Raw genomic sequence first — 25,571 nt, 5'->3', positions numbered from 1 at the left:
GGACTTGATGTTCTCTGCAATTAGGTGGAAATATATGTGCATATATTGGCATCTGCATTAGCGCCTGGACAAATTGAGTTGGAAAATGTTGTCATTTCGAACATTAGTAGGTATCCAACATGATGTTTCTTATTTACTGGTGTATCTGGCCTCACCTGACTTTGTCATTTGCTGCTAGTTGAAGGAAAGGCTTGTTAGATGTCAGGTTCTGTTTTTTGTTTTATTACTATATGGTTTTATGTGATGATGAAATGATGTTTATTTCCTATCAGAATATGATGATGTAGGACAAAGCTCCTGATTAGTGTCTGTGATTGGCTGTTCTGGGGTCGGTTCCCTCTGGGTTTGCTCACCACTAACTCTACCTCCATCGCTGGTCGAGCTGTAAGCTCAAACCAAACTCTGTCAGGAGTTTTTAGGGCATAGCCCGGTGGATTCTGGGTAATCGGAGTGGCCAGGCTGTTAGTGGAAGATGGAGAGGGGATGGAGGAGAGGTGGAGGGTCTGTCTGGTTGCTAGGATACGCGGCCGGCGCCAACAGCAGACATGATTTATAATGGCAAGGCTCACCGTCTTGCTTTCTCCCACTAGTTTTCTTCTTCTCAGAGGATTCTCTCCTTCCGTCTTTCTTTTTTTTTTCTCCACAGGTCATTATAGATGCCATGTCTGACGGATCTGAGTGTTTATATCTATGTCGGTGTTTCCCAGACTTACTTCTCACAGACTAAACTGAAATGTCTTTAGCTGCAGCCTTTACACAAAGATTCAACATTAAAATATATGACATTTAATCTCTCTTTTATTTAACATAAAAACAGTTTATCTAATAAAAATGAAATACTAGTTTTTGCCATATGGTCAAAGTTTTCCTTGTTAGATCAAATTTCCATTGTCAACTGGAATGATGTGACTATTTTTCATGCCTTGGTAAATCATCCTTACAGATCCTGATGCACCTCTTTTTAAAATAAAGTTTGAGAGTTCTGCTCGTAAATCAGATGTCAACCACTGAGGTCGTCTTAGATGCCATGTCAAACATAAGAGTTTATCTGAGAATATGACACAATGCTATTCTTATTTGCTGTTAAGCGGTAGGATTACTCTGTTTAGTCTTTCAGTAGATTAATACATCTATTTTTATAATTTCCACAGAATTTGGCGACTAGCCTGCCAGGTTCCTCCATACTGTACCTGCAGGGAGTGTCCACCTTTTTAAAACCTTAGTAAACCTTGCAGGGGTCTTTAAAATCCAATTTTAAGCCCCTTATTTTGGAGAGATTATTGCAGATTACTTTCCTCACAATTTGATTAGTTTTTTGTTTCTATTTCTCTGCATGTTATATCTTTTTATGACACTAGATTTGTTTCAGCTATAAATAATTTGCGAGCATGAGCTTTGGCCAAGAAGAATCAAATAATGGATCTTGCAGAGCAGTACTCCTACCGACAATGAATGTGCACATTTATTTGATAATGCATGATCATGGAAGTGCATGAACGGATGGTATTGATTTGCAGACACTTGATCCACCTCTAGATGTGAACGTCTTAAGGGATGTACAGGAGTACGGAGTTTGAGATCAAGTAAGGCGTGACCCAGGTTTTCCTGAATAATTCACTAAGCTCGCTGACCGCTGTTCTGAACAACTGCTTCCTCCAGAAGAGTCAATTAGAAACCTCTTTACAGTGAGTGCATTAATGGGGCTTTCACAGGGAAACATGAGAGAATTTAGGTTCAGTTCTGCTTTAATTCTATTAGGGTCTTAATTCTGTTTTCTCCAACTGTTGTCAGCAGCTGTTCACTTGTACGGTGGTCATCTACTAATCGAAGGGACTGAACCCACAGATTACCCCCCATATCTGTCTCTGTACGGGCAGCGTGTCCAGATTTATAGGGAGGAGCCTTCAGTTTGTTCCCATCTGAATGAGGGCCCTGAGAGCTGCTGAACTTATAGAACTGGAAAAAGGAAATTCAAATAAATGTGGATCATTTAGTAGAGTATGTAATAACCCAACATCAGGCACTAGTTGACATTTATAATTGAAACAATTAGATTTCAATTAGGCCTTGGCAAAGCTGCAAAATTGATAATGTCCCAGTCATTGTTTCAATATTATTGTGTGTAAAAACTCATTTAAAGAAGGCTTGTTGGAGGCTCTGTGATATGCAGGAGCCATGCATTGAAACTCTGCTTTTTCACTATCTAATTTTAGCTACTTTCAGGCAAAATCTGGGTTCATTTTGCCTTGTCTTCCTAATGTGCTTTCCTGGCTCATCTTGATCCTGCTACTGGATGCGTCTCTTTCTAGTCGGGGATACCTGTATTCCTCTCATGCATCATGCATACGTTCAGTGCTCTGTGTGTGTGCTTGGCTACATTTCTCTATGTGGCACATTGCATGTGATTTGGAAGGATGCGACGTTGGTACAGAGGATTGATCTGTACTAGACACTTACTTTAAAACCTTTCCCTGCAGGTTTTCCTTTAGAAACTCCACACATTCACAGTGAGTTTATATTTATTGGACATAATAACGCGTATTACATCAATGCCCAGAGTTGTTTTATTTCTTTGGGACACGCTGTTCTGGAGGCGATGGGTACTGTAGGTCTGGTTGTAACCACTTTATCTGCATATACTGAATGTTTTACCAAGGCTGTAACTACAGTGGGCGAGAGCAGCTTTATATTATGGTCACATTTTATTTAAAAAACCTCAGCACAGAATCAGCAGGTTTATTTTACTCTGTATATAGCTAAACAGAGTCTTAAGACTAATGTATTTCTTTTCGATTAAACATTGATCAAATCTTGAATGTGCAATATCTAAAATCCTACAGGCCTTGAAGAAACTCCTATTAGTCTATACTTTTTTGATATTTAGGAACTACTCTGTATATATTCATACGAATGCACTATTAGTGCATTACAAACTACGTTTTTAGAAGAATAAATTCACCTTTTGTTAAACCAGGACTAGATAGATTTTCCTTTGGTCTGTTCATATGCAAATATTTTGTTTTTGTCTTGAACCTTTTTTCTTTTTTCTGTTTTCTACAGCTAAAACATCTATATGGGATTTTATTCATAACAACAAACCAGCTTAAAATGCTAAGGTATTATAGAAGATCAAAAAAAAAAAAGATAGTTTGAGGTAAATATTTATCTCCTGGCGCAGTTTAACCTGAGGATATTAGTTTACTTAATAAATTATCTAAATTAATATTAATAAAGTCAACAATTGAAATAAGTTTCTTCACCTCTTTGAGGAGTTTGTGTAGATTTTATATTATTTTACATATTTAAATTAGAATCTGACCCTTTTTAGTGTCCAGCCTTGAAAAATGACAGATTATGACCCATAAAAAAAAAAACACAACAGCCGATAACTTTACAATCTCCTGCTCATATATTACTTTTTGTAGTTAAATAAGCACATTTCCATGATCTAATCTAGGCTCAGTAAAGAAAAATGGCAGGTTGCCTCTTTTTATGTACTGAACATTCTTGGAGAAAAAAAGTAAAATTACAACATAATGTGATGGTAAACTGAATAAATGAATTATTGCAAGGTTTTAGACTTTAAAAGGTGCTCTAAATGTGCCCCAATTTTTCTCCTTTCAACTATAAAGTAGTTTGAGTTATTAAAACAGTTTTAATATCAACTGACATCCAAAGAGCTACAGGCTGAAAGACGTCTGTTTGAAAAAAGAATCAATCAAGAGTCATTTTACTATTTTTGTACCATTATTAACAGGTCTGTGTGTCAACAGACTTTTACTGGCCACTTTATTAAGAACACCTTCCTTGGACCCCTGCTTGCCTTCAGTTTCCATTTTCTTTATGTTCTCTTTGACAACTTTTAGCTGTAGAGTATTTATTTTCCCCAAAACTGTAAGTTTACCCTGCTGTGCAGTCTATTTTTTTAATGATCTATCTTTTTTAACCTTGTCCTTATCTGTCTGCTTCCAATTTCCTCCTGGGACACAAACACGTCCCCTCTAAAAGGACAGTAAACGTTATTTCTATTCTTCATGGTTTAGATTTAGTCAGATTCCTCAGAGGTTTTGGTGGCATTAACTCTAACATTGTGTTTTGTAGGCCTCACATCTATGTTGCAGAACGATGAAAGGTGCTGGTGAGTTTGGAGACCATTGGACTGCAGTGAAATTAACGTGTTAATGCTCAGTGTGCCAGTTAGGGTTAATCTGTGATATGGTGCAATATATTAGAAGTAACCATCAGATGGAGATGGTCGGCAACAACAGTCGCGCTGTATTTAAACAATGCTCAGTTGATGCAAAAAAAATATTACTATATTATTATGGGTTAAACCCAGAGGTAAATTTCTCCATTGTGTGATCAATAAAGTTCAGTTATTATGATTATTTTTATCACATTCAGAATAATCCACATAATGTAAGGAGGGGTTGATGGAGCTTCTGATGCTTTTAGTCGTTTCTAACCAGTTTTGGCAAAAAGCATCCTGACTTATGACATTTTCTCCACTCTACTTCTGGTCGTCGGATGTTTTCTATCCATTATCTGTAAACTCAAGAGATGGCAACGCGTGGAAATCTCAGATCAGCAGTTTCTGACATAATCAGACCAGCTGGCGCCAAATGGCAGCATTCAGCCTCTCGCATCCCATTATTCCCCATTCTGATGCTTGGTTTGAAATGCACGCGCTGCTTTAATGCATCGATTACGAAAAGAATTGATTATAAAGAATGGTTCCTGTGTTGCTTTGACTGTTAAAATCGTGTGGGTTTGAGCCCTGTGTGCGGTTGTAGCGCTCCGGTGATTATCAAAGGCGAACCAGACGACCGATGACAGCATCCACGTCTCCACGTCATGCTCCATAGCAGCAGAGTGTGGCAGGATGCAGCTAGGCACCCAGCTGTTTGACTGTAACTGCTTAGCAACCATGATTGGAGCCGTGGAGCTCAAGGCACATGAACACTCCAGATGTGTGCTAAGGCTGCATCGAGCTAACATGTCCCATGTGATAAACTAAGCCGCCATCACCACCGCCTCCCAAGTAACTGACTCCCCAACTTATCTGTGCCACATAGATCAGATAATTCGACAAAGAAATCAGCTGCTTCTCTCTTTGTTCTGCAGCAGTAAGCGATCCAGGAAAACATTCAAACTGGAGCGTCCATATTTCTCTTTTCCTCAATCTGCCCAGTGTCTTCCAGTAAATGGAGGATAATTTTAGAGCGATAAAGAGCCCAGAGGATACCGAGGGGAGGGAGCGTTGGCTCGCACACGTACACACTCTATAAGAAGGTCCCTCATTCCCTGTTGCACCTGCTGACCCAAAGGATCCACTGAGATGGACTACTGCTGAATGTGCGGCTTCTGCACGCGCTCAGACACACACATACAGGAATGTACGCACTTTGACTAATAGGCCTAATGCTTCCTGAAGAGGGCCCAGCACTGCATTAGCTACGGATGTGGGATTGATTTAGAAACTGAAAGCCTTCTACTCTGTGTGTTTGTGTGAGCGAATGGGTAACTTCTGCACTTATAGTTGTGATTTTTTTGTATTTATTTCTTTAGCCCAAATTATCTTTTAAATGACAAACAAAGCATGTACACACTGTAAGACACCAAGTATTTAGGAAGGTTGGTTTTAAACTAATATCCAAGATTGAAATTCAAAATGCGTTCTTCCTATTTGCATTTTTTTTTTAAATAATCAAGAGAAAGCAAATATTCATTGCATAATTTAATTCTTCGAGTGTGGAAGCATCTGTGTGAATGTTTTAAGCTGTCACCACACAGAATGTCTACTACTAAATTTAGCCTTTACCAGAAGGACTAATTAAAACGGCCTGACCTATCACATCTATTACACTGCAGTGGAACTCTAGAAAACTCTGTTTAATGTGGGAATATATTTCTTGACATCACTGCTTGGAGGAAAATTTTTTTAAGACACAATGAACTGATCATTTAATTTCAAGATCACAGTTCAGAGTAACCCGGCTAACGAGTGTAGCGTTCATCAGTGGCAGAAAAAGTTGTAACAGCTGCAAAAGTAAATATACTTATTGAAGATGTACAAATTTGTTCATGTTAAAAAAGAACTTCAATGTTTTTTGTGTTGATTTATTATATGTAAATCCCTTTATTGTCCCACAATGGGGGAATTAACCTCTGCATTTAACCCATCCCCTTGGGGAGCAGTGGGCTGCCACTCTACGGCACCCAGGGAGCAGTGTGAGGTTAAGGGTCTTGCTCAGGAACCCAGAGTGAAGGCTGTGGGGATCAAACTTGGTACTTGCAACCCTCTCAGAGCACAAGTGCACCGCTCTAACCACTAGGCCACCACTCCCCTTAATGATTGGAAAATTACAAAGTATGGTAAATTGTGACATGGGGGAAATATTTTTCTTTTTTTCTGGAAAAGAAAAGGTTTGGCTCTTTTTGAGTTTCCTCAGAATCAACTGATTTTTTGGAGGAAAGAGAACATTTTAGTAAATTCAGTCCTACTGTGTTTTACTTAATGTCAATCAGTCTGATCAGTTTCTTGTTGAAGAATATTGATTAACAGCCTCATAAAAACCAGATTATACACTGGCGCAGTTTCTTAAGCTGGAAACAGTGTGATTTACAGAGCCTGGAAACCAAAGAAGAGGCCGCTAGGCCCATAGAAGCTTTGGAGGAGCTGCAGAATGCACTGCAGAAACTCATGTAAATATTAGTCAATATTACTTAAAATAAGTGTAGTTTTCCTTAATTTGAGCAGGAAAATATATATATAAAAAAATCTGCCCATGGAATTACCATTAATGCATTTATACATGCATTTGAAATTAGAAAATCTTTTTTTTATATATGTAATTAATCTTGCTCTATTAGCAAATTATCTTATTTTATGCTCAGATCAAGAAAAATTGACTCGTCTAGATTTAAATTTTAGTATGACCTCAATTAGTTGATGTTGGAAAGGTGATGTTTTACATGGGAAACAGAATGTTTCCCATGTAAAACATTGCTTTTCTATGAGCAGGATCCCCAGGACACAAGGAAAAGCTTCTCCAGAGCATGAAGCTTACACCATCACGGTTCACTTTAGGGGTGCTTTCTTCAGTTAGTTGGTAAAATATGGGGCCATACTTCTAGATGGAAAACAATCCTAAACCCGCAGCTAGAATCGGTGGAACCATGTTCATCTGTTAGAATGGCCCAGTCAAAGATCAGATTTCAGGCCAGTTGCAAATATATGAAAAGACTGCTGCAAAAAATGCAGCTTAAAAATGTCGGTTTTCAGATGTGCAGAGTTTCAAAAACCTTTGAAGCTGTGATTGCAGCTCAAGGTGATTCTCATGCAAAGTAATGACTCATAGGAGCTTAAGACAAAAGCATGCCGCACTTTCCAGATTTTTTTCATTGAGGTCATTAAAAAGCAATCAATTTTCTTTTGACTTTAATGTTGCACACTTCTTTTACTTGGTCTGTCCAGGAAACCACAATGGAATACACCCAAGTTTGTGATTTAATGAAGAAAATCAAAATTTATTTTATAACAAGCAAAAACATTCAGCCACAAAGCAAAATTTCATAGTTTTATTTTATTAGTGATTTGCTAAACAAAATGGACTTAAGTTCACTAATATATATAGACAATTATTCTTATTATGTCTTTATTATTTATGTGGATTATATAAAATTTTCTCTAGTTGGGTATATCAACTTTCAGCATACAAAGTAAATCCCAGAGATAAAAACTAAATCAGAGTATTTATATGTACTTCAGCCTGTTTATATATGTATTTTACACGGTTGGTCATCTCAATGGTCATAAAATAACATTTACTAAATAAACCTTAGCCTGTTAAAATAAATACACTCATAGCGGAGGTAGCAAAACTCTAGAAAGATTTTTTTTATCTTTTTTTTTATTAAAGAGTATTTGAAAACTTATTCAAAGCAGAGTGTGATATTGCATTGTCGTTATACATTAAATACAATAAATGGAAAAGAAACGGCTGTATATATTACCTTGGTGTCGATAAAGGAAACTGTAAATATGACCTGCTGTATGGATGCTGTGCTGATTGAACCAACACTCAGCCTCATAAAAGCAGATGTTTGGTCAGTTTGCTTGCTTGGATTTAATGTAACATAAAACCAAAGAGAAAAGGAGATGAGCAGTGATCTTGTTTTGCTCTTAAAGTAGTGGCACATCCAGCATAAATGAACGCACCCAGACATCCCTGCAGAGCTAAGCGAAGAGTAGATAATAACATTCCAGGATGCTGGTGGAGCTGGGAGTGCTCACAGATGCAGCAGAGTAAACAGAAGCCTATATTATTGAACATCGTGTACCTCTGCTGTAAGAGGAGTTAAGAAGCTTCACTTCTCATTTGAAAAAGGATGTAAATTTAAATGGATTCACATCTGTGCATTAAATCCTTTTAAAGCTTGAAATAAAACACTGGAGCTGATTAAATGGTTATGTCTGATTAAAGCGGCTGATATGGGAACATATGGTCCACACCATAAGATAACGATAATCTATATCATGTATAATTCTCCTAAGCTCTTTTGGACACATGTCCAATCTAGATGCAGAAGCTTGTGATTTTTTTTTTCTTCTGAGTTGCTATAAATCAGGAGTCTAGGTAAATTCTAGATAAGGTTATACAGTGAGGAAAATAAGCATTTGAACACCCTATTTTGCAAGTTCTCCAACTTAGAAATCATGGGGGCGGTCTAAAATTGTCCTCGTAGGTGCATGTCCACTCTGAGAGAAATAATCTAAAAAAAAAAATCCAGAGATATCATCATATCATTTTATAAAAGAAATATTTATTTGTATGATACAGCTGCAAATAAGTATTTGAACACCTCTCTATCAGCTAGAATTCTGACCCTCAAAGACCTGTTAGTCTGCCTTCAAAATGTCCACCTCCACTTCATTTATTATCCTAAATTAGATGCACCTCTTTGAGGTCGTTAGCTGCATAAAGACACCTGTCCACCCCATTGAATCAGTAAGAATCCAACTACTAACATGGCCAAGTCCAAAGAGCTGCCCAAAGACACTAGAGACTACATTTTACGCCTCCACAAGGCTGGAAAGGGCTACAGGGAAATTGCCAAGCAGCTTGGTGAAAAAAGGTCCACTGTTGGAGCAATCATTAGAAAATGGAAGAAGCTAAACATGACTGTTAATCTCCCTCAGACTGGGGCTCCATGCAAGATCTCACCTGGTGGGCTCTCAATGATCCTATGTTAGGATAATTATCATTGAAGATGTGAGTTTATCACACCCTGGTATGGGCTGCCTGTTGCGCTTTAGAACTGATGTTTTAATCTAATTAGGACAGTTCCTCTGTCTGGATATACAGTTATAATCGTGATTTTGTACGTGGCAAAGAGTTGGAAGTGGTGTCTTATTTTGATAAGGCTGGAGCCATGGATGTCTAATCATCTGCTAACGTGTGTGTGATGTAAAATAAGATGATGTGGCAGACTGGAGATCTATAAATGCCTTTTTAATTGTTTATTGGGGCCACTTCCTGAAAGGTGAGCCCAGAGGTGAGCAGCTGCCTTCTGTAACCCTAAGCAATTTCTCTGATCTGATTAAGATTACAATTTCTATCAAAATCTGTTGTCATGTCTGGTTATTGAATACATATGTTATTAAATGTTATTTAAAGAATTTGTCCCGAGTGATCTGGAGAGATGGAGCATCAGGGTGCATTCACAGTGCATTCTTTAACACTAAGAAAGGTTAGAAATCAGCCCAGAAATACACAGGAGCTGGTCAGTGACCTGTAAAGAGCTGGGACCACCGTTTCCAAGGTTACTGTTGGTTATACACTAAGACATCATGGTTTGAAATCAAGCATGGCGCGGAAGGTTCCCTTGCTTAAAGGAATAGTACACCCAAAACATGATTAGCCTTCATTTTCTACTCACCCCCATGCTGAACAACACTCTGGAGTACTTTTTTGATATCTCAAATGCATCTGGAGATCTGGGAGGCTTCTTGCTGTCTGCTGACATTCAAATAATGGAGGTCTATGGTGACCGAGACAGAAAGGTCCATAAAAGTCCACAAAAAACGTGTCAATATTCCTCCATACTGCTCGTCCAATGTATTCCAAGTGTCCTGAGTGGGTAGCATCCAGAATTTACTCGAAACGAAGTCATTTAGAATGTTTTTAGAGCATAAACAGTAGTGTATAGGATTTCCTGAAAGCGCGCACACGTGCGCTCACGACGCTACGGAAGCCGGCAGATCAAACCAGATGAAAGTGCGCATTCAGCGTCTGCTCTTCCAATAATGCAAGCGTAGAAGAAGAAATGTGCTGTTTACCTGTGCAAAGAAAGAAACAACGAAAGAAAAATATCTGAGGACTTCAGTGTTGAGGAAGAGCATGAGTTCTTTGCCGAGCTGAATGCGCTGGTTTGGTCTGCCGGCTTCCGTAGCGTCGTGAGCGAGCGTGTGCGCGCTTTCAGGAAATCCTATACACTACTGTTTATGCTCTAAAAACATTCTAAATGACTTCGTTTCGAGTAAATTCTGGATGCTACCCACTCAGGACACTTGGAATACATTGGACGAGCAGTATGGAGGAATATTGACACGTTTTTTGTGGACTTTTATGGACCTTTCTGTCTCGGTCACCATAGACCTCCATTATTTGAATGTCAGCATACAGCAAGAAGCCTCCCAGATCTCCAGATGCATTTGAGATATCAAAAAAGTACTCCAGAGTGTTGTTCAGCATGGGGGTGAGTAGAAAATGAAGGCTAATCATGTTTTGGGTGTACTATTCCTTTAAAGCAGCACATGTAAAGTTTGCCAATGACCAGTTGGAGGATCCAGAGGAGTCATGGGAGAAAGTCATGTGGTTTAGATGAGACCAAAATAGAAGTTTTTGTGCAGAATTGCACTAACTGTGTTTGGAGGGAGAAGAATGATGAGTACTATCCCGAGAACACCATCCCTACTGTGAAGCACGGGGGTAGTAGCGTCATGCACCTGCATCATGCACCTGCAAATGGGACAGGGTGACTGCAGTGTATTAAGGGGAGGATGACCGGGGCCATGTAATTTGAGATTTTGGGGAACATCCTCCTTCCCTCAGAGCATTGATTGTTTTTTTTTTTTGTTTTTTTTAGATTATGTCTCTCTGTCACAGTGGACATGCACCTAGAATTTCCGACCGCTCCTTGATTTCTAAGTGGGATAACTTGCACAATAGCAAGGTTTACAAATACTTATTTTCCTCACTGTAGGTCTTGAACCTCTAGTACAAGCGCATCCCTTTCATTACTATGCTTCCAGGGATTTTTAGTGTTTTATTCCTGCTGGATCGTGAACATTTGCCTCTCAACTCTTTTAAAGCCTCTGATCAGGTTTTATTTCAGGATTGTCCTGCTTTTAGCCTCCATTCACCCTCCTATCAACTCTGACCAGGTCTTCTGTCTCTGCGGAAGAAAAGTGTCCCCTCAGGATGATGTTGCCACCACCATGCCCCTCTGTGGGGATGGTGTGTTCAGCTGATGTATGGTGTCAGTTTTCTACATCATGGTGTTTTGTATATTGGCCGAACAGTTCAATTTTGGTGTCTGCTGATGAAAAGGCAGCTTGTTGTATTCGCTTTCATAGCTTTGGGCAAATTGTAAATTGGTTTCCTTCTGGTTCTTCTTTCAATGATGGCTTTCTTCTTGCTGCTCTGTTGTGAAGCCCAGGGATCAGAGTAACGGATCTCTTCAACTGTGTTCTACTTTGTGTTGCATTGAAGTTGAACTGACAGGAATAGTTTAGCAAAGCCCTGTAACCTCTGTCCAGTGGCTGGATGTAGAGCTTAAGAGAGGAAAAAGGCCATATTGCAGGTGGAGCGTCGCTGGTTCAAGACCAGGTGACTGGTAGTGGGAGAAACGGCGAGAACGGAGGCTGAAGAGAAACGAGTTAAAGCGTGCTGGGAGAGGAGTGGAGCGTGAGGTGGCCTGGGGGGGAGGAGAAAAGAAAGAGCGGAGAAAAAGAGAAGCAGACGTGGAGGAGGTGGGGAATTGATGAAGCAGAAAGCTGGGTTATTCCTGCTGTGAATCTATGTGTCTTTGTGTGTGTGTGTGAGTATGAATGGCAGGCTTTGGCAGTAAATTAAACTGTTTATCAGATCAATATGGCCATCATCTCCCAGATGACTGTGGCCTCTACTGAAGAGCAGCCATAAATCACAACCAAAAATGGAGGACAGCGATCTATACTGTGTCCGCTGCTTTGTGTGCACGCACATGAGCAGCCAGTGCACCAGGATAGATGCTCCTGTCTTCTTTTTTTATTTATTTTTTGGTCTGCGGTAACTCGTTTTTATCTGTTTGTGCGTCTGTTTTAAGATAGTCGTCTTTACTTTGATGTTCTGAAGCTGAGAGTTGATATGAAGCAGTCACAAAATGGAGACAGAAGAAAGACAGACCACACCTTCTGGGAAAAAAAGAAAAAAACGATGCTTCCCACATGCTTGTGTTACAGGAAATACATCTATACTGCTAGACAATTTACACACTGGTAATACAGCGTTAGTGTGACACATCCTCTGTCCTCCTCTACAGGGTTAACAACAGTGCTCTTGTTCCGTGTGTGACGGACCCCAGTGCTCGCTCTCTGAATAATGTAGCCTCCGATATCAGTAACAAGAGTCTCAAAACCAAAATAGCATCTTGAGCTCTGATAAATATAGAAGGTAATTAAATCGGCAGCAGGAGAGAGGGGAGAAAAGCAAGGAAAAAGGGAAGCTCTGTGTTTTGTGTGTTCAGATGAATTCAATCCTCTGAGTGAAGCGAGTGGTTGGCTGGAGGGAAGATGCTTCCTGGTGGATTTAGGGTCTTCATTCAGTCTGGAAAAGTTTGAGCTTGGAGGGAATATCTCCCAGGAATGAAGAGGAATAAGAAATGGCAGAATATGGCAGAGAAATGTCTAATCTTAACTTTATTCTCTCTTTTTTGTTGCCTAGATGATCCATCCTTCCATTCACTAATGTAATTCCAATGTCAAGGGTTTCTAAAGTGGAGGGTCAGGACTTCACAGGGGGTCATAACATGGTGTTCATGATAATTATCATGTGATAATAAAGGTAGAGCGACGGCCAAAAAAGATTTTTTTTATTTAATACGTGATTCAAATATCACATATTAAATAAAATATATTACATAAAATTAATTAAATAAAAAGCATTTAAAATTGTATATATATTATAAATAAATAAATAAAATAACATTTTAAAATATGAAAATGTATAATTTTGTGAATGTAATGTATATTAATAGATAAAAAAAAATTCTTCTGTGTATTTTTAGGGGGTCCCCGGTCTGTTGCGTTATTTTAGGGATCATAGGCTGAAATGTTTGGCAGTCCTTGATCTATCAGTCTGGAAGTCGTTCAGTTCCCTCCCTCCTATCCATCCATCCATTTAGTTGGTTTTTTCTTCCATCCTTCTAATATTGCAGGAATTTATCCATCCATCCGTTTAATAATCTATCATTAAGTCTAACCAATTTATCCATCTCCCATCCATCCATAATCCTTTTTTTTCTTTCTTTCTTTTTTTTTTTTTTTACAAGTTTCATATTAAAGCAATGATCACTGCAGAAAGGTGTGCCCTAAATTAATGCTAAACTCTACACCTTATAACTGGGCTAAGGGAACTGAAATCGGTGACGTACAGGGTCAATTGTTGCAGGACTGTTAAGTTTTGGGAGGGTCTGTTAAAAACACCGAACCTCAGCCGTGAACTTTGTGCCGCTCTGAGGCCCGGCAGCGTGCGTACGGTGAGTCAGCAGTATTCGATTGCGTCGTTCCCAGGAGCCTCAGCGACGTTCTCTTCTATCTGCATCTTGACACGCACACAAACTTTAGGCAGCAGGATTTTAGCTCCCTTTAATGAAGCGTCTCCCCTTCAGTAGGAAAACTGGAATCACGGGGATGATCCTGAATGTGTCACTATTGGCATGACAGTCAGAGGAGTGGGGGTGAAAGGTTACCGGGGGAGAGTCACGGGGAGCTCAGATCGGTTTGTCAAAGCGGGCCGGACCCTATCTTGACATGATCCCCTCTGGGAAAGAGTGTGTGTGTGTGTTTTAGTGAAATGTTTTGACAGAAACTGACTGACAAGCCCTTTTGCAGCTCAGCACCAGCCGCCGCAGAGAGACTAATGATGACAGCTCTCAGGCCCTACACATTGCTTTCTGTTTCTCCCCCTCTATCACACACACACACACCATAAAATGTCTTCCTGTCCCTCACCCTCTTTGTCTCGTGTCTCTCCCTCAGCTACCTCCATCACACGCCCACACAGACAATAGCATCCTGTATGTTGTCTCCCTGATGCAAAGCCACAAACACACCCATGTTAACGCGGAGGCTCAGGCGAGCACACGCATGTTCTCTGCCTGCAGTCCTCCAAGTCTCCATCACACACACTCAGTTTTTTTTTCCTCATATTGTTGGCCTTTCTTTTAGACACACATTTTTTTCCCTCTCACACGCATGCACAAACGATGCACTACTCTCTCTGTCTTGGAATTTTACATTTCGATGAAGGAGGAAGCGTAGCGTCCAATCAGAGCGGCGGAAGAAGGGTAAAACCATTGAGTGTTAGACAGCGGGGTGGTTCAGGCTCCACTCCACAGGCTGCGACAGAGCTCTCCCTGCCGCCTCTACCCCCTGGAGTCCCCCTCAGCTCGGCCAGGCCGGTGGTACGATCCGGCAGGCTCCATAAGAACCCCTCCTCCCTGCCTCCCCCTCTTCTGTCAGTGCTAGGGTGTAGCTACTGATCCCATACTACTGCACAGAGAGTGAGAGTGGAAGGTAGGTGGGACATCAGGTGTCACAGCTCCACAGCCCCAGATGAGGCTGCATCACCACGACAACCAGGGGTGCCGTCAGGTGAGTCTGAGGGCATGCACGCACACCACCCTGCTCATGGTGGAGCGCATCCAGATGTGGCTCTGAATGACAGCAGTCTATTGTTACTTTTTAATCTGACCAACATTTTATTCGAAGTAGATCTGCAACATGTATGTTCCTATATGCGTGTCTGTGCGTGGGTTTGATGCTATGAATGTAGATTATATATGTGAGTGCGTGCGTGTGTGCGTGCGTGCGTGCGTATGCCAGCCCTCCGAGTGTGATGGTGGTGGGAGACAAAGGGTCCCCTCCGTCTGGCACTTTAGCACCGCTCACAACGCCGGCGTAAGGTGGGAAACTTCTGTGTCATACTCCATGTATGATCAGGGGGGGTAAAAAAAAAAAAATAATTTTTAAAAAGTCAGGCGATTGAAGACGAACCCTGATCCACCTCAGAACACAAACGACACCGATTCCCATCGAACACTCCTGTCTCGTGGTGATAAAAGAGCACAGTCACAGGAGATGATCGCCCGGCCAGAGGGGTTGGGGTGGGGGATGTGTTCTGAGGACACGGCGTCTGAGGCGATGGGGGGGGGTTTGGCGGTCATGACACTACTGTAATGTTCGATAGACGTAGAGGAGGATGTGGAAACGGTGTCAAAGGCAGGGTCATCTGCCATGCACATGACTCTGACTCTGTTCACTATAAGGAAGCGAAAAAGGCTCAACCTGTCCAACTGTTGGCCATTACTGACCGATGAACCCAGACAAAGGGGGTCGCCGGATCATGCATGCAGTCTCGTATCATATTCTGTGGAGGTGGGAGGGTGCGTGAGGAAAAGGAGGGGAGGGGGGGGATGTTCACGGGGCGGCTTTGTATGTAGAACGGTAAAAAGGCATGTATGCACTGGAATCCCGGCGTTCAGGTCTCGACACCAGACGACAGTGTGCGCATTGCACCGCTCTGCTCTCCGCTGACACCCTCGTTCAACCTGTCCCACTTCACAGCCACGGTCATCCTCCCACCCTGAATCTCCCCCGACCGCAGAGCGTCGCTCAGGCTCGGTCCCTCAGAGCCGTGGACTGGTTCAACCCCGTCCATATGACACAAAGTGATCAATCCCCTCTTTGTGCTCGCTACTGTAATACTTGTGTTCTTATCCTTAGGTGGCCTTTGTTAGAAGCTGCCCATGTGATTGCAGATCTTTGTAAAAGGGCTCCAGTCTAATATGTTAGAGATGGTAAGTCGTCTAATGAATATGAGAGATAACATTAAGAAAGTATAAAAGAAAGGCTTCCCCATTTTGTGCTCTTTTCTAAATAGGTTTTCTTATGTAAGACTCATTATTCCACTTTTTCTGCTCTTTTTGGGGCGTTTACCAGTGAGCGGCGGCGTGGTTTGAGACATGGGTGGAGAACTGAGCTCAGACTGACGTACAAGCTCACAGGTCGAGCACTCAAAGAAAGACACGTCAGCATTTAATGTTCCAAATCATAATGCAGCGTTTGGACTAATTGGCTGCTTATTGTCATCACTGAAACGCAGATGATGCTGACTTTAAAGATGCAACAACTAATCAATCGATCGGGATTTAAACCAAAATCACAAATTTTTTTATTGTCGATAAATGCTTTAACCAGCATAAATAGAAAAGGGATATATATGTGTTAGTTATTTTAGTTTCTTTCATTTTTGTTGAATTGGGACTTCCTTCTTTATTAAGTTTCATGTGCAGTTTTTCCAAAAGCAGAATCAGCAGGACGGACAATATGGTTGGAAATTATCAGGCGGGTAAATCCGGATCAGTATGTTCTCTGATCGATATCATTATTGGCAAATATTCCTCAGTGAGCCGTGAGCAAACATCCAGAACAAGCTGTACATTTTCCTCCATTGTTCTCTTCTTTCCCTTTTCTATTTACAATGATTCCTTTTCTCTCCCTTTTTTCTTTCCCTCCCTTCCTCAGCTTGTATGCACACCATCGTCCCCTCCTCCATATTGAGGCACAGAGATATACTCTCCGTCACGGACACGTACATTCAGCCTCCACACATACGTGTGGAGTTCGCACACCGCTGCACAATGACTTGCCATCATCCATGTCCTGGTTTCCTCTATAGGGGGCTAAGCTAAAACAATCCAAAGACGTTTTCAGACTTTTAAAAAAACGTCTCTTCGATACTGCAATGTGAGCTCCTTAGTTCTGAGGTAGTACTTTGTTTTGGGGGGGTTATCCTGAACAAAAATGCAGGAAACAAATGTGTAGCGAAACAGTTATCTCAATTGGGCTTCCTAGAGCAGCCTTCCAAAATGGCTGCCGAGCTGACACACTGTCTGTGATGGCCGACGAGTGTGTAGGTCTGAGGCGTGTGCATGTATGGCTGCGTATGTCTCAGTACATCATCAACCTCTGCATGCGTCTCTGTGTGCATTTACTAAATGTGATTGTAATTCTGCATTTGCCTTTTCAGTGACTGCTTTGTGTCACGGGAAGCCTCTGCTGCCGGAGATCTCCACTAATCCTTACTGTAATTACCCTCCTCCGGTATACCTGCACTGTAGGAGGCGTTACGTCAAACCTTTACTGTAACAGTTGCATTGAGTTTCAGTGGGGAGGGGGTACAGTTCTGTTACCTTTTTTTAAAATAAAGCTCTGCTTTTTAGGTGGCCAAAGTTATCTTTCAGTTTGGCAGCTTGGCGACGCCAACGTCTTTCCCAGCATTGACGAGCTGAATGCATCCTGAAAATGGCTGACCTTGTTGTTTCTTTACAGCTCTCTGATGCTTACTAGCCAGGCACCCAACCGCCTGCGTCCAGCCAGCAATCCTGCAGTCTACCAATCCGTCCATCCAGCGAAGCGAAGTCCAACACCAGCCAGAACTGGCAACCTGCAGGAGTCATCAGGGTTAGTGCTCGTTTGGCACGACTCAGTGCCAGAAACCCTCTGCAAGCATCTGGCTGCAACTTGTAAATTTATAGATCTGCATTTAAACTTAAAGCCAGTACCGTAAGTGAAAAGCATTACAACAAAAAAGCCCGGCCCATGAAAGTCCTTTTTTTTTTTTTTTTATCCAACAGTGAAAATGTTCTGCTTTCTTTGTTTTCCTGTAAAAATCTTAACAGGATGCCAAGTTTAAGATACCTTCATATTTTTACTCACTAGCTAAGATTTCTCACTGGATGATAATCTGAATTAATATAGAAACCTTTACAAATCAATATGTTGCCAATATATAATTGAATGTATTTTACAAAAAACTCTAGATTACCCACCCCATATAGTACTGTTCATGTACTTTAGATGCACATACCCATTTGTGACAAAGGAAAAGTGTTGTTAACCCTTTAAGCCAGCTGACTGTCAGTGTGCAGCAACATGTAGGGGAGGGGCAAACCCTTTATTTTCTCTGTTATATAATTTAAAGGTCTGCAAACTGCAGGGACTAAAGGATGTAACTGTAAATTCAAATTACCAATGCCTGTTTGAGAACAAATCCAGTGTAAAGTTTAATACAGTTCGTTTAAAGGTGGTTATCTTCTTAAATATGCAGGGACATTTTCACGGGTAGATAAGAAGCACTCTTTCATTTACATACTTTTTTCACTGCTCTTATTAGCCCACACCCTCGTCCAGCGAGCGCAGATTATAAGGCATCACTGGATTAAGTTAAAGCCGCCCCGCTCTGCTAATAACTCAAAACACCGCGAGCGCTTCTCTTTTCTGCAGTTCATGTGGGATGTACTCTAAAAAGAACAAGCTGAACTAAATGAGCACCGGTGCCCGGGCCTTATCACCTCTTAGTGGGCGTGGGGTCGGTTTGAGACGATATGCATGTCTGTGTAAAGATGTGTACATGTACAGAAAAAGAAAAAGGCAAATCTCATCATCTGCTCCTAATGCATTTGTCGAGCAGCGGTGCGGTCACAGCAGCCAGTCGATGTAACGGTGAGAAGATGATGGAGGAACGCTGGGCTGCAGGGCGTGCCCGTGGATGTGTGCATTAACGTGTCTGTTACAGAGCGAGGCGGTGCGGAAAGATACCTCTGCTTTTTACAGATAATCGTCTCTAATGTCAAAACTATTCCAGTCTAATGGAGTCATTAACTTCACTACAGTAGTTCACTGCAGCATCTCTCTTTTCTTTTTTTTTTTAAATAGAAATAGATGAGTTAGGCGCCTCATTCTTTAAGACAGTTTAAAAAACCCTGATGTGTATCTTTTCTAACTTTTACTGTCAGATAATAACCATAAGAACGTAATTAAATCTTTGCAAGCAGATGGCTTCATTTAAACAAACTCCTGGTATTTAGTGCAACAACAACTAGGTGGAATACAGTCAGAAATGTCAGGCTGAACGACTAGTCTGGTTTTCTTAACCAATTAAATCAGAATCAAATAGATGTGCACTCCAGAGTAGAAAGGAAACATGAGTACATCACTCCCCGTGTGCATGCATGTGTGTGTGTGTGTGTGTGTATGCCAGTGATTTGGAAAAAAGGCCTTTCAGAGCCGTGCAAAAAGGAAATGGATGCTTGGCAAATGCTCAGCCAGCATCTTTATCGCTGCTGCTCTCAGACCTGACCGCTGCATCTCCTTAATAATGGACACAGTCGCTTCTATTTATGCACTCAATAGCACCTTGCAGCCCTTCAGCATGTTTCCAGAGATAATATTTAAGCTCGAAATAAAGCAACAGAGCTTCTGAAGAACGGTTATTTGCATAAACATAATGACTTGTCTGACTTATGCCTTGGCCTTAAAAAAAAAAAAGAGAGATGCAACACTTAGATAAAGGTACAAAAAGTGTGTGGAACATTAAAGAAATGCCTAAAGTTTTTTATTTTTGTGGTGTTTTGCAATGTTTGAGCCAGAATGAGGTTTATAATGTTGACAGGGCAGCGAGTTCTCCATAGCACAGCCTTTTTTTTTTTTTCTTCCTTCCTGGCTTCCATCCCAAAGCACAGACAACAGACGTCGTCGTTTTTCCAACTCGATTTACAGATGCATTAGGAGACGCTGAGACGCGCCCATCTCACTCAAACGCAATCAGCATGCCTCTGTGTTTTAAGAGGAAATTGAGGGTGCCATTTTTATCGACTTCTTCTTTTCCCTTTCTCCTCCTCTGCAGACTCCATCCGCTACTCTAGAAAACATTCAGCACAGGCAGCTGCTCACAGTTTGGAAGTTTTATAAAAACGTTAAGAATTTTATTTTTTTACATTTGAAAATATGTCTTCAGCTATGAGTTTTGTTTAGTTTTTTAGTGTAGGTTTTCTCCAGGATATACATTTAAAACATAAATTATGATAAATAATGAATTCAAACTGTCGGTTTGATTAATACGTTTCTTTACACATATTGATTTTGAAAATTATTAAGTTGAATTTTCTGTATTTAGCCTGTTTTTGTTGCCCATAGAAAAACAACCTGATCCGTCTTTGTATTTCTTTGTTGTAACATTATTTAGCAAAGATAGAAGAAAACGAGCCTCCATGCATACGTCGCTGCGAACCATACATAAGACAGGAGGTTCTTAAAATTTCACTTTTTGTATTAAACCAATTTTAGGAACATTTTTGCAAAAATCTTTTACAAAAAACTGATTAAAATAAAAAACGAGGCAGTGGTTTGTGATGGGAACTGCTGTTTGATCCATCAGTCTCTCGTTAATTGCCTGTATTAACCTGATATGTCTAACTCTGGTGCCTGTGTATAGTTTTCTTCTTCAGCACTCACCTTAAAACTTCAGATTTAGAGAAATCTTGCAGTGAAAATACCATGCTGAATTGTTACCAATATTTTTATATTCATTTTATAATCATTACTGGGTAAAATACACCATAGAATACCAACTTTAATTTAGTTATCTTATTTGAAAGCTTTTTTTTTTTTTTACATCATTTTTTTCTATATAGGTTTACACAAAGAAAAATGCTTCCATCCTCTGACTTTTAGACGAGACATCTGAGCTTTACAGAAGTTACCTGACTGCACTTCAGGGAATGATTCAGCCAAAGACCAGCGGATCCTCCAGTGGTTACGTCCTGTTTGACCCTCAGCTAAACTTATGACTAATTGAGAGGATGGATAAAACTGAAGAGAGAAGCTGGGAAGCCAGACAAAGGGTGGGGGTTGGGAATGAACAGATGAAAAGGATGGAGGTGGTTTAGAGAGCTATTAGGGTTTGTTTTTTTTAAAGGGGGGGAATATTGAAAAGGTGGTACCTACTACTATATAGCTTACATCTGGAGTCATTTTTCCCCTTTATTTTCTGAAAAAGGAAAATATTCCACTGTATATATAACTTATCCTGCTGTACACTCCTCATTTCTCCCGGTATCAGCCTGTTTGTTCTACCAGCTGTTCACTCATCTGCTTCACTTTTGATCTATCATTTGCTTTTCGGTCTTATTCCCTTTCTACATATTTTAAATTCCCCTCCTATACACAACAGAAATTTTTTTTTTTTTAATCCCAGCACTTCTTTTGAATCGCTGACAGGAGATTGATCATGCATCGTTGTAGTATTGATTTTTCTCACATAGTATATGCAGACGCTCCTGTGTTGAATTCATATGTGGCGTTTAGTCGGCTGCATCTCTTCAGCAAACCTTTTTTTTTCTCCCACCCAGCAGTGGCGTAGATCTATAGCTTTTAGGTGGAGGGGGTCTTTCTCTCGCTCTCTCTTTGAGCATGTGGACTTTATCTTGAAATAAGGGGCTGGCTGCCATAGCAACCATATGATGAGGCAGGCGAGGCTATTTAAAGGAATTCAGCTGCTGCTCCCGTTCCCCATCAGCTTCACACCAGTCCAGCACGAGACAAAGGCACACATGTGAAGACGGATTTAGACGCCTATCTTTTCACGCATTGTTTTCCGTCTGCGCTCTGTCACAGTTTCATAAAAATATTGCTTTTGTTTGCATTTTGGATCTTTGCGCTTTAAAATGTAGCCTTTGTCAACCTCAAACAAATCTTTTTGTTTTTCCCTCTTATTGCCAATTAGATATCAAATAAAAATGGGAGATTTTTAATAATCATAGATAAAAAAATAACTTAAATTACTTGAAGCGTGTTGATAAATTTTAAACTAGTTTAATCAAATTTGCACACGCTAACCGAAAATAAAAAACATAACATGCCAACGCAGAGCTGGCAGGTCAACGGCAGCATTTAATAGCAGTTATCTGCAGAAGGGCCGAGTATACTGTGAGGTCTGAACTGATGCTTTTCTGTAAACTAATATTTCTCCAGATAGGCAGTCGGTGGACGGCCATGCATGAAGAAGCAAGAATGAAATGTAAAATAACTGATCTGTACATCTAACATCTTATAGTGGAAGGCATGCATGTTCTTAAACACACATTTTCCCCCCTACCTTCCTTTCATTACACTCAAACTCACTCCTTACTGCTCACTGCAACACCTACAGGGAATATAGGGTTGTAGTCACTAGTTATAAGTAGGTAATATCTTGCCTACATTAGATGACTCTCTTGACTTCTTTATTTAGCAGAAATAAAGACTGGTTGTTCCTGAGGGTGAAGGTAACATTAGCTTAAGAGGAACCTCTGCCATCTTTAAACAGGTTCATCCTAAAAATGAAAGTCAGAGTACAGTTTTATGCAGGGGATCATCTGCATTTATGGAACCAGGTTTCTGTGAAGGAGACTTGTTGTAGACAGTGAATTTTTGGATTTTTTTGTAAAGTGAAGAAATCCTGAGCTGTGCAGAAGAACCTTCCTTTTGCTCATTATTATCAATTTGAATATTTTAAGGCATAAACTCCAAAGTTCCTGTTGCTTCTTGTCTTATTCCCCGCTGGTTCAGACTGCTGTAGGTCAGACCACCTGAATCATTTTCCTACAAAGTATGAGACAAAATATGGAAAAGCATATTTTACTCAGCATAAAGTAAAATAAATTACATCTTCTTGTAAAATTCTTTATTTTCTCCTACAGAGGACTGTAGAGATGTGGCCTACTGTACGGTCAACAGCATCCACCCAGGGTTGGTTTAGTGTTTAATGAAAAAAGCCTGTCTCTTGTAAGACTATTGACCAATAAAGTCCACTAATCTAGCCTTGGATTTGATGAATATCATCAATCTGTTTGAGGCATTTCAAATGGCTAAGCTGTTTGTTAAGCTGTTGGCCAGGATTTCTTTATTTGCAGCCTCCCTGCAATATTTAACATGCTAGGAAATTACCATTTATAAAGTAGCAGAACTAGTCTAACAAAATCCACTCCGCCCCTTTTAAACTACATGTTTTCACTAGGTAGTTTATAATTAACAATAAGACATAAGAGATTGAGGTTGGAGGCAGTGCACCATCAATAATCTTCCTATGTGAAATGTGTACTGAGGGCCAAACATGGAAAATAAATAAAAAGCTAAAGTAATGCAGAAATCCGAATGGTAAATATTGTTTTATATTTTTTTCTATTAAATGGTTGCCCTAAATGAAAACTATTTACATGCTCTAGTTGACACAGGAGGATTACTAGTGACACGTAGTCTCCTACGTTCTATCGCCATACAGTTGCAGACGTCTGTGTAAACAGACCCCTAATGCAAACAGGAAAACGGTTTGAAGGTTAATAGAATAGTTTTTGCATAATCTGCTTTATTTTTTCTTATTTTTAGATCTGATCTTTGTCCCTTTTGGGCTAGATGTTTGCGTTAAGGTTCAGGACCAACTAAACTGGTTTAATACTAAAGACACTAAGTGTTGCTTACAGAAGGTAAGGTTATAAAATCACTTTAAAAAACTCTGGATTGTCTTTATTTTTGTTCTTTTTTTATTGTTCAACTCCAAAAATATCTTGGCAATTCCTTCTTTGGCTTTGAATACTCCTTTTTCTTGACGGTGTCCTTAAAACAGAAAACCAGTGACCTAAGCAAACTATTCAGGGTGTGAAAGTCAGCAGAACTCCAAGGTTCATGTTGAAAAGCCATCAATCGATTTCCCTTCTTTGGACTGAGCCTGAAAACAAGAAGGAATACCTGCTTATTTTGTGAATTAGGATCTGTTAACCACCTAACATGGATACGGTTAACGATTTCAGGGATTGGTTCATCACATTTGTAAGGTTTTTTTATTCTTTCCCTGGCCCATAAATCCAGTTTTTATCATGCCGATAGTCTACATTTCAATCTGAAGTACAGAATAATTGGCGAACCTGCCGCTGTTCTTTTATCGCTCAGTTGAGCCGCATGTGCGGCTTTGAGAGAGCAGTCAGGAAGATTTAAAGAGCTTCACAGAAGCAAAATTATGAGTGACCGCTCTCCTCTCGTAACGCTCCCTCTGCTCTTCACTGTGCTCTTTATCTCATTCTAATCCCAACTCATTTCATATGCTAAGTAAAAGCTTATATCCCTCTTCACTGTACATACACACACATTCCTCATTGCCCCGGTGTGATTATAAAATTTACATAGAGGCTTTTTTTCCGAGCTGCGGAGAGCTGAGGCGGGGGGCTGTGGGTGGTCTAATGCCTGGCAGGTGTAGAGAGGTAGGGCATGAACTCCCAGAATCTCTCATGTCTGGATTGTTGATGTCTACACCACAGGAAGGAAGCAGAAAGTTCCCTCATGTCTGCATGTTTCTCTGCTCACCTTGAACGGTTTCCTCGGATTCTCATTTGCATGTTCTTTTTTTCTTCTTTTTTTCACAGCTGCCACAGATGAAGCGAAGATAGCAGCGAGATGAAGAGGCAGAGCTGACTCTATACCCCCGGGGAGGATGCAGCGAGGTGGAACCACTTGCCTGCCTCCCAGTAGAGAAATACTTCCACCATCAGAGCGCCATCTGCAGACTCGGTGGGGTGGGACAGCTGGTGTTGTGAATCAGGCCGCCGTAGTCCAGGGACCGGCTACTTCCCAACACCAGGGTCTCACCCTCACTCCTCACGTCCTAATGACATATGACTTTCTCCTACATATTTCACCCTCTACACTCTTTATTGTTGTAAAGTGGATGGTTTTGTTCTTTTCACTTTTATCCATGCAGAACATCTTTCTATTAATGCTGAAATTAATTCTTCTCTGCATGCAGTAGTGGAGAGAAAATGTGTCCAAAGTAAATAAAGATATTTTACCACATGTCTCTTTAATATTAATGGTTGGTAAAGATTTTTAATAAAACCATATTCAAATTGAATCAAATCCACGTTTTCATTTTGATTCTGGGTCCCTTCAATAGTTATCACTTGTTTGGTTCCTTTGTTCTATGTAAACAAACCACATCAATGTGTGGTTTAGCAGCGGGACATGCTAAACCTACTGTTTTACCTGTTTGGATATACACTATATTGCCAAAAGTATTTGCTCACCTGCCTTGACTCACATATGAGCTTAAGTGACATCCCGTTCCTAATCCATAGGGTTCAATATGACGTCGGTCCACCCTTTGCAGCTAGAACAGCTTCAACTCTTCTGGGAAGGCTGTCCACAAGGTTTAGGAGTGTGTTTATGGGAATTTTTGACCATTCTTCCAGAAGCGCATTTGTGAGGTCGCACACTGATGTTGGACGAGAAGGCCTGGCTCTCAGTCTCCGCTCTAATTCATCCCAAAGGTGTTCTATCGGGTTGAGGTCAGGACTCTGTGCAGGCCAGTCAAGTTCATCCACACCAGACTCTGTCATCCATGTCTTTATGGACCTTGCTTTGTGCACTGGTGCAC

At 40.6% G+C, this 25,571-nt stretch overlaps 1 long non-coding RNA gene across 2 annotated transcripts; it reads left to right on the top strand.

Annotated features, from left to right (window-relative positions):
- Window positions 1-14,789: 14,789 nt before the first annotated feature.
- LOC119793280 lies at window positions 14,790-25,046 on the top strand. Of its 2 annotated transcripts, XR_005282082.1 has the most exons (4): window positions 14,791-14,920; window positions 16,052-16,125; window positions 17,660-17,791; window positions 24,565-25,046. It is a non-coding gene; the product is annotated as an uncharacterized LOC119793280 (long non-coding RNA). The 2 variants fall into 2 exon arrangements; XR_005282083.1 differs by lacking the exon at window positions 16,052-16,125 and having other exon boundaries at window positions 14,790-14,920.
- The last annotated feature ends 525 nt before the right edge of the window (window positions 25,047-25,571 follow it).

This window comes from Cyprinodon tularosa, unplaced genomic scaffold, assembly GCF_016077235.1.
Source record: "Cyprinodon tularosa strain WSP-4 unplaced genomic scaffold, ASM1607723v1 ctg449, whole genome shotgun sequence".
NCBI classification, from domain to species: domain Eukaryota; kingdom Metazoa; phylum Chordata; class Actinopteri; order Cyprinodontiformes; family Cyprinodontidae; genus Cyprinodon; species Cyprinodon tularosa.
The sequence above is the reverse complement of the archived record's forward strand: the minus strand, read 5'-3'. Positions and strand labels throughout refer to the sequence as shown.